Genomic DNA, 6946 nt, shown 5'->3' on the forward strand with positions numbered 1-6946 from the left:
AAAGATTTTTGGGTTTTGTTTTTTTCCCTAACATTCACCCCGCTCTGGTAGATTTGTTTGATTTTGTTCGATCCTACAAGAGTTTGGAGCTAGGATCTAATGTTTAGGATCTAAAGTTTAAGCCTACCAAACGGGACCTACGTAACGGAGCTAGTAGCGTATAAACGCTGTACGAGATTAATAATCTTTTTTCTATAGTGCTAATAGGTGTGCCCGGTCCATGACACTGTCTGTGTTGCCTTGAGATTGCGGATGACGTGATTGCAAATGATGGGAGATTCTTCTTGTGCGGCTAGCTATTTCCCCCATTCAGCTGAAATCGATGAAAACAGCAGATTAATATGGATGCTGCATGGAAATCTAACGAGTATTCGTAAAACCTGGTAAAAAAAATAATTTGTTGATGACAAACTTATACCAAAGAACTTCTTAATTAATTACTAAAACAAGTAGCGAGTCTGGATACAGTGACCTGAGAACTTAATTAATTACTAAAACAAGTAGCGAGTCTGGATACAGTGACCTGAGAACTTGGGAACACTAGCTAGACATAATCACACAATTAAGACATTAAATGTCCTCTCAAGATTTAAAATTAATTTCGTTTTCTTGTATGTAATGACGTTTTGTTCTTAAGTGAGTTAAAAACTGGCCCCAATAATTGATTCCTTTGGAAATGTACGGCATCTAGCTAAATGCATGCCCCCTCTAGAAACAAATGAATCAAATTCAAATTATCTCCTTTGAATTTTCATCCTAACATTTTTTGTGTGTTGCGACTTGCGAGGTGTCTCTCGTCCTACTTGCTGGTCAACTTTTATGAATCCTAGTCCGGAATATATATATTGTGATCGAATTCAATTTCTGAAGAAAGTAAATAATAGCAGTAGTGTTGGTACCAAGTACTCTCTCCGTCCCTAAATGTTTGACGGCGTTGATTTTTTTATATACATTTGACTACTCATCTTAATCAAAAAATTTTACAAAATATGTTGAAATATATATGCATAAAAGTATACTTAACAACAAACAAAATAATATATAAATAATTAATAATTATATAAATTTTTTAAATAAGACGAGTGGTATAAAAAAGTCAACGACGTCAAACATTTAGGGATGAAGAAGGTAGTATGTGATTGCAATGCATCGTTGTAATTTGATAAGTGTAACATACTTACATGAACCTTAATTAGCTGTCGTAGCGTCCTTTATTATTTCGTGTGCCCAGTTTCTTCTGATTTGAACAATGACATGACTGGGAAGGGGATTGTTTGCAATGGCATTCCTGACAGCAGCCTCTGTAGCCTCCACTTGTTCAGCCCTCGACTCCCTGCAGTCTACCTCAACAACCAGATTCTTGAGGCGAACCATGTTCTGGAGGCCAACATAGAAGTTACTGTCCAGCTGAGATCCCGCTATTCGTGCATGCAGGTTGAACCGAAACTTTTCGAGCCTTGGCATGGCCCCAGCCTCAAAAAATGAAGGTCCAACGACATCATGCCACGAGTGGAAGTAAAATTCTTTCAGACACTGGAACCCAGTACTACTGCAGAAGATTAGCCTCTCAGATACAATTCGTTTCGTCGTAATTAAAAGAGACAAGAGAGAAGGCAAGTTCCCAAGCACCTGAAGAACTTCCTCCCCTACACAAGTAACATTGATATCCAGGAAGGCGACATTAGAAAGAGTTGCCATCCACTCTGGAATTACAGGGAAACAGTAATATGTGATCATCTGAAAACTGTAAAGGGGGTAAGGAGAGTGAGACCAAGGATCCAGCAAGAAATCCAGAGAAGAATTGTTTGTAACATCACAACCAACTTTTAGATACCGAAGCTTGGATGTGCACAGTTCGTTGATGCAGGAGATAAAGCCATCTGTATATGCTTTGTTGTCAGAGTACTCATCACTGACACACCATATTATCCACAGCCATCTTAGGTCAGTCAAACCACCCAGCTCACGCAAACAATCCGGCGGGCTTCTGATATCAACTTTGACCCCTAAAAGTTTCTGCAAAGCTTTCATATTTCCAATTCCTTCTGGTAAAATTATGCCATCAGCGATCAAATACACTAGATTTTTCAGCCAAACGATACTCTTGGGCAATACTTGAATGCTGGCACTTTGGAGCTCTAGTGTCTGAAGCTGTTGTAGCTCCCCTATCTGCTCTGGAAGCTCACTGATGCTTACATATCTCATGCTCAGGTATTTCAACTGAAATAATCTACCTATATCCTTGAGATAACAATTTTGCAATGTATCATTACTTTCTATGACAATAGTGCGCAGAACATGGAATGCTGAAAGAGGTGGCATGTGTTCTGTGGATCCATACGCGACAAGTGATCGAGCACCGGAAAGAACCATAGCTGATGGAACAATAATATCTCGATCTCGACAATCGAGGGAAAGTCGACGGATTACCTTGTCTTGACGCCCTACATGATTATTGGAAAATAAAGTGATGAAATTTTCGGTAACTGATTTAGATATAATGAGATCCAGAAGCATAGCATGCATCCGGCAAGTATGAGCTTGTCCATCGTATTGTATTTCTTCTGGTTGTATCATGCTCCGATTGATCAGTTCATTAAAATAGGACTCCCCGACTTCCTCTAGGGTTTGTCCATCTTCACCTGTCGCAGTGACGAATCCTTCGGCTATCCATCTCCTTACCAATGGATCCCTCTGTATCGTAACATCATCTGGAAATGTACACATATACAGAAAGCATGTCTTCAAATGGTAAGGCAGTTCATTATAACTAAGTGACAGGATCCTCTGCATGTTGCTTACACTGGAAACGTTGTCGCTTCCTGAACAAATAGTGTTTCTGCACCTCTCCCATTGCACTTTTGTGCGTGGTTTGCTAGCCAATAAACTAGCTATGGAAATGATTGCCAATGGTAAACCACCACATCTTCGCAAGATGTCGACTGATAGGTCTTTCAGATAAGCAGGACACTGATCTTCGCAGCCAAATATTCTTTTGGTAAACAGTCTTTCAGCACAGACATCACTAAGTGGTTTCATTTCATAGATGTTTTTCCAGTCAGGCAAGCAACATGTTTCAGCTACAGAAATAATACGTGTTGTGGTCAACACCTTACACCCAAGGTTGTTCTCACAGAAAGCGCATTTGATTGTTCTCCAAGCTGATGCGCTCCAGATGTCATCAATTATGAAAAAGTACCTACGTATTAATAGGCAGTCAACCCACATAGGCAAATGTATGAGATATGCATGCATAAATTAGTACTTCCTCTGATAAAAACAAAATAAATTGTTTTAAAAGTCAACCTAATCTAATTTTGAACATGATAATTATATAGAATATTGATTTTGGATATATGAAAATAACGTAGCCAAAGTTGTAACACTCATAATATTTTGCTTGTGGTTTTATAAAAGAATATATAATTAAGCGCACAAATTAATTAAGTTATGTCTTATTAGGTTAATTTGAAAAGTCTAAAATAACATTATTTTCTGATTGCCGGAATAATTACTAGCAATCCAGAATAATTAAGGAGTACTATTCAATCCCTTCTCATATTACAAATCTTACTATTTTATCCATAAATGAATTGGTTTAACCAAGAAAAAAATTAATATTCATGCATGACATTGTACAGAATCCATTATATGTCTCCAAAAAAGATGCGGACAGCAGTTGTTGTGCCATTTGTACGCAAATGTCGATAGAAGTAAGATAAAGAGGACAACACACGCGAGGAAATGTTAGTGTTGATACCAAAAATTGACAGTCCATGATTTTAATTCGGTTATTTGATTTGGACAAAGCCTAGCTAATATTTTTGCCTTGTATTTAATTAAATTAAGTTTGTAGGTGGCTAACCATGGTATTTCTATGTTTATTTGAGATTAATATTTATGCAAGAGGATATATGGTCACATATACTAGATGAGATGCAGAGTTTGAAGTTTGAAAGGTGAACCTCCCCTAATATTTTTTTGTAAAAGAAGAAGCTAAAAAACAAGTGGCACACGGTGATGTTGGAGCGGAAGAAGGCCCTCGCATGCCACATTTTATTTTTCATATTTAATTTCCTTCGTGTAGGTCAATAATGTATAATTATTAATATAATTAATATGGACCAAGCTAAAAACTAGACTCCCTATGTATATGTGTTGAGGCTGATGGGAAAGAGAACGATGGCGGTCAATCGATACATAATTTTATCGTATTGTATTTTACTGTTGCACTTTCCTTTTCTTGGTTTTCTCTATTCTATCGATCTGGCATTGGCGATTACCATCGTTCTCATGCCATCCGGCCGGCGGCAATACACATGGTAGCAGCAGTAGCAGCAACAGAAGCTACGTGTGCACCGGCGCTCGAGGGAGGTGCTGTGCCTGTCTGCTTCCAACTATCTCCTGTTGTGCTGCATCTATGCATGCATCGACACCACCCATAGAGATCACATGCAGCAGCAGTAGCTAGGCAATTCTCTTCCGTGGAAATAATTAATTAGTCGCACGTACGATTTGCACCAGAGATTTTTGTTGGCAACAGTTAGTACCTTTCATGCAAGCGTTATAAATAATCCAAGAGCTGGATATCGAAACACTTGTTAATTTTGACTGATCTAATTTTTCTATATATATATATATATATTTACTAACATCCATATTTATTTAGATAATGCTTAAAATTCTTATATTATGAAATGGAGTTAGTACGACATGAATTAACATTTATAACTCCTTTGTGTATATATACCTCCAATTAACAAGCGTTTTGAATCTATACTTCATATATAATTCTTATCCACTGCCTATAAAGCTCAGCATACACATATGTCATGTCATCACTCACTAGCAACCATTATATTTAAAGCTCACATGCTATGTCATCACCCACCAGTAACCATTTTATTTAAAGCTCATGCAATATGCTACATAAGCTCAAGTGCAAACACCGCATATCATAAAACATTAGCAACTATTATATTTAAAGTTTATGTAATCATACAACATCATATATAATTTATTATATTCTAAAGATTAATATAAAACAATATCAAATCATCGTCCTCTTTACCATTTTCATAATATTTGAGCATATATTCATCTATTTTTTCAACTTATTTAACATGTATTCATCCATATATCCAACATTAAGTATATTCATGTGTTATTTTAATATATTTAACATGTGTTCATCCATATATCTGTAACAAAGCACGGGATATCATCTAGTTCAATAAACCATTGAATGTTGAGTGTCAACCAATATAAAACAATATTTCCAGTTTTTTTATCTCTCTTCTACTGTCACAGGTTATTTTTTTTTCAGTAATAGTATACAACAGCCTACATATATATTTTGAGAATTCGAAGGAGGTGTACCAAATCCATAAGTAGGAGTAACAAAATAAATAAATATGGAAGACATAAGATAGTCGTACGGATTAAATAATAATAAATAGAAGTACCTTTTATCACTGAGATTCTCTGAGTTCATTGATGAGGCGTTCCTCATCCCATGCATCTACGGCTTCATATCCAATCTCTGTGATAGTTGTCAGCATTTTTTTGAATATTTTCCTTATATCCGGTTTTTGAGAAACGGATATAAATGCTCTACAGTCAAAGTTTCCACCAATTTTGTCATAAACTTGACGGGCAAGAGTTATCTTTCCTAGTCCACCAAGTCCAACAATAGATACCACCTGCAATTTTTGCAAGGGCTGCCCCTCTCCCTCATTTAAAAACCTAATGAGCTCTACTCTAGGTGCATCAATACCCACTAGATTTTCTTCTTCTACATAGAGCGCAGGTAATCGAGGGTCGATCGGTATTGATAATGTTCCATCGAAGTTGTATCTCTTGCGTCGTTCACTCGCCATGTCAACACGAGCCTTTAACTTTATTATTTGGCGAGCCATCTTGTCATATGCTCGGAGCATCCGTACTTTTTGGATGCTCTTTTGCACGAAACCCTTATCATGTCTGTAGGCATCGTCATCCACCTGATACATAAAATAGTCGATTTTATCCTCAATATCATAGGATAGCTCTCGGATTTGGCCTCTCCACTCCTTGAGTTGGATATCGAGGTCATCGATATGCTCTAGCTTTAGGAGCAGAGCATCCATACTGCTTAGCTCATCCCTCAGGTGGAGGATGTCATTACCCACTCCCTTCAGCCTGGTGTAGTTCATCTCCAGTAGATTGCAGAGTTTCCCGACCACTGGGCTCAGCACCCCTGTGGCAACGCTGACCATAGCGTGTGCCATGGCTACCTCAAATCTACTGACTGACCTATCTAACTGCAACTTCTTGCATATGCTTACACATGGGATTGGGAAGTAGAAGTGCTAGAGATCGAGCTAGCATTGTATTGGGAAGGCTAGCTATATGTGTATATATATACACGATCGGATATATAGTTAATAATTAAGCAGTGAGAAAGCAAGATATATAACATGTGTCAAGAAAGTAAACAATTCTTTATGATATATTAATTGCGTGGAAAATCAAGATGCGATTGCTATTGATCATCATCAATGACTTTGCATTCAAGCATTAATAATGGAAGAAAATTTCAAGGTCCTGTCCCATCTAGATTGACATTGCTAGTTTTTATATGAATATTGTTTTTACTGCATTTTAAACATTTACCGATGGCATATTGATTATTCTTTATGTTATAATTAGGGCTCCCCTTTCATGCTACATTCTGGGCCACCAAAATCTCAGGCCCGGCCCTGGCAGATCCATCCCTGACGGTGGGGCAGTAACCCAAAATGCCGGGGGCCCTACCTATGTTAGTGATGTGATTAAGCAATGGGTTAGGTGATGTGATCAAGCAGTGGGTAGTACTAGTGCATCACATATGACGATTGATGTGACTAATTAATTAATACACTTGTTTTTTTTAGTTTAATGGCCTATAGTATGAGTTCGACAGGAG

At 37.5% G+C, this 6946-nt stretch overlaps 1 pseudogene; it reads right to left on the bottom strand.

Annotated features, from left to right (window-relative positions):
- Positions 1 to 6354, bottom strand: LOC102711304 (annotated as a pseudogene).
- Between the last annotated feature and the right edge of the window lie 592 nt (positions 6355 to 6946).

This window comes from Oryza brachyantha, chromosome 11, assembly GCF_000231095.2.
Source record: "Oryza brachyantha chromosome 11, ObraRS2, whole genome shotgun sequence".
NCBI classification, from domain to species: Eukaryota; Viridiplantae; Streptophyta; class Magnoliopsida; order Poales; family Poaceae; genus Oryza; species Oryza brachyantha.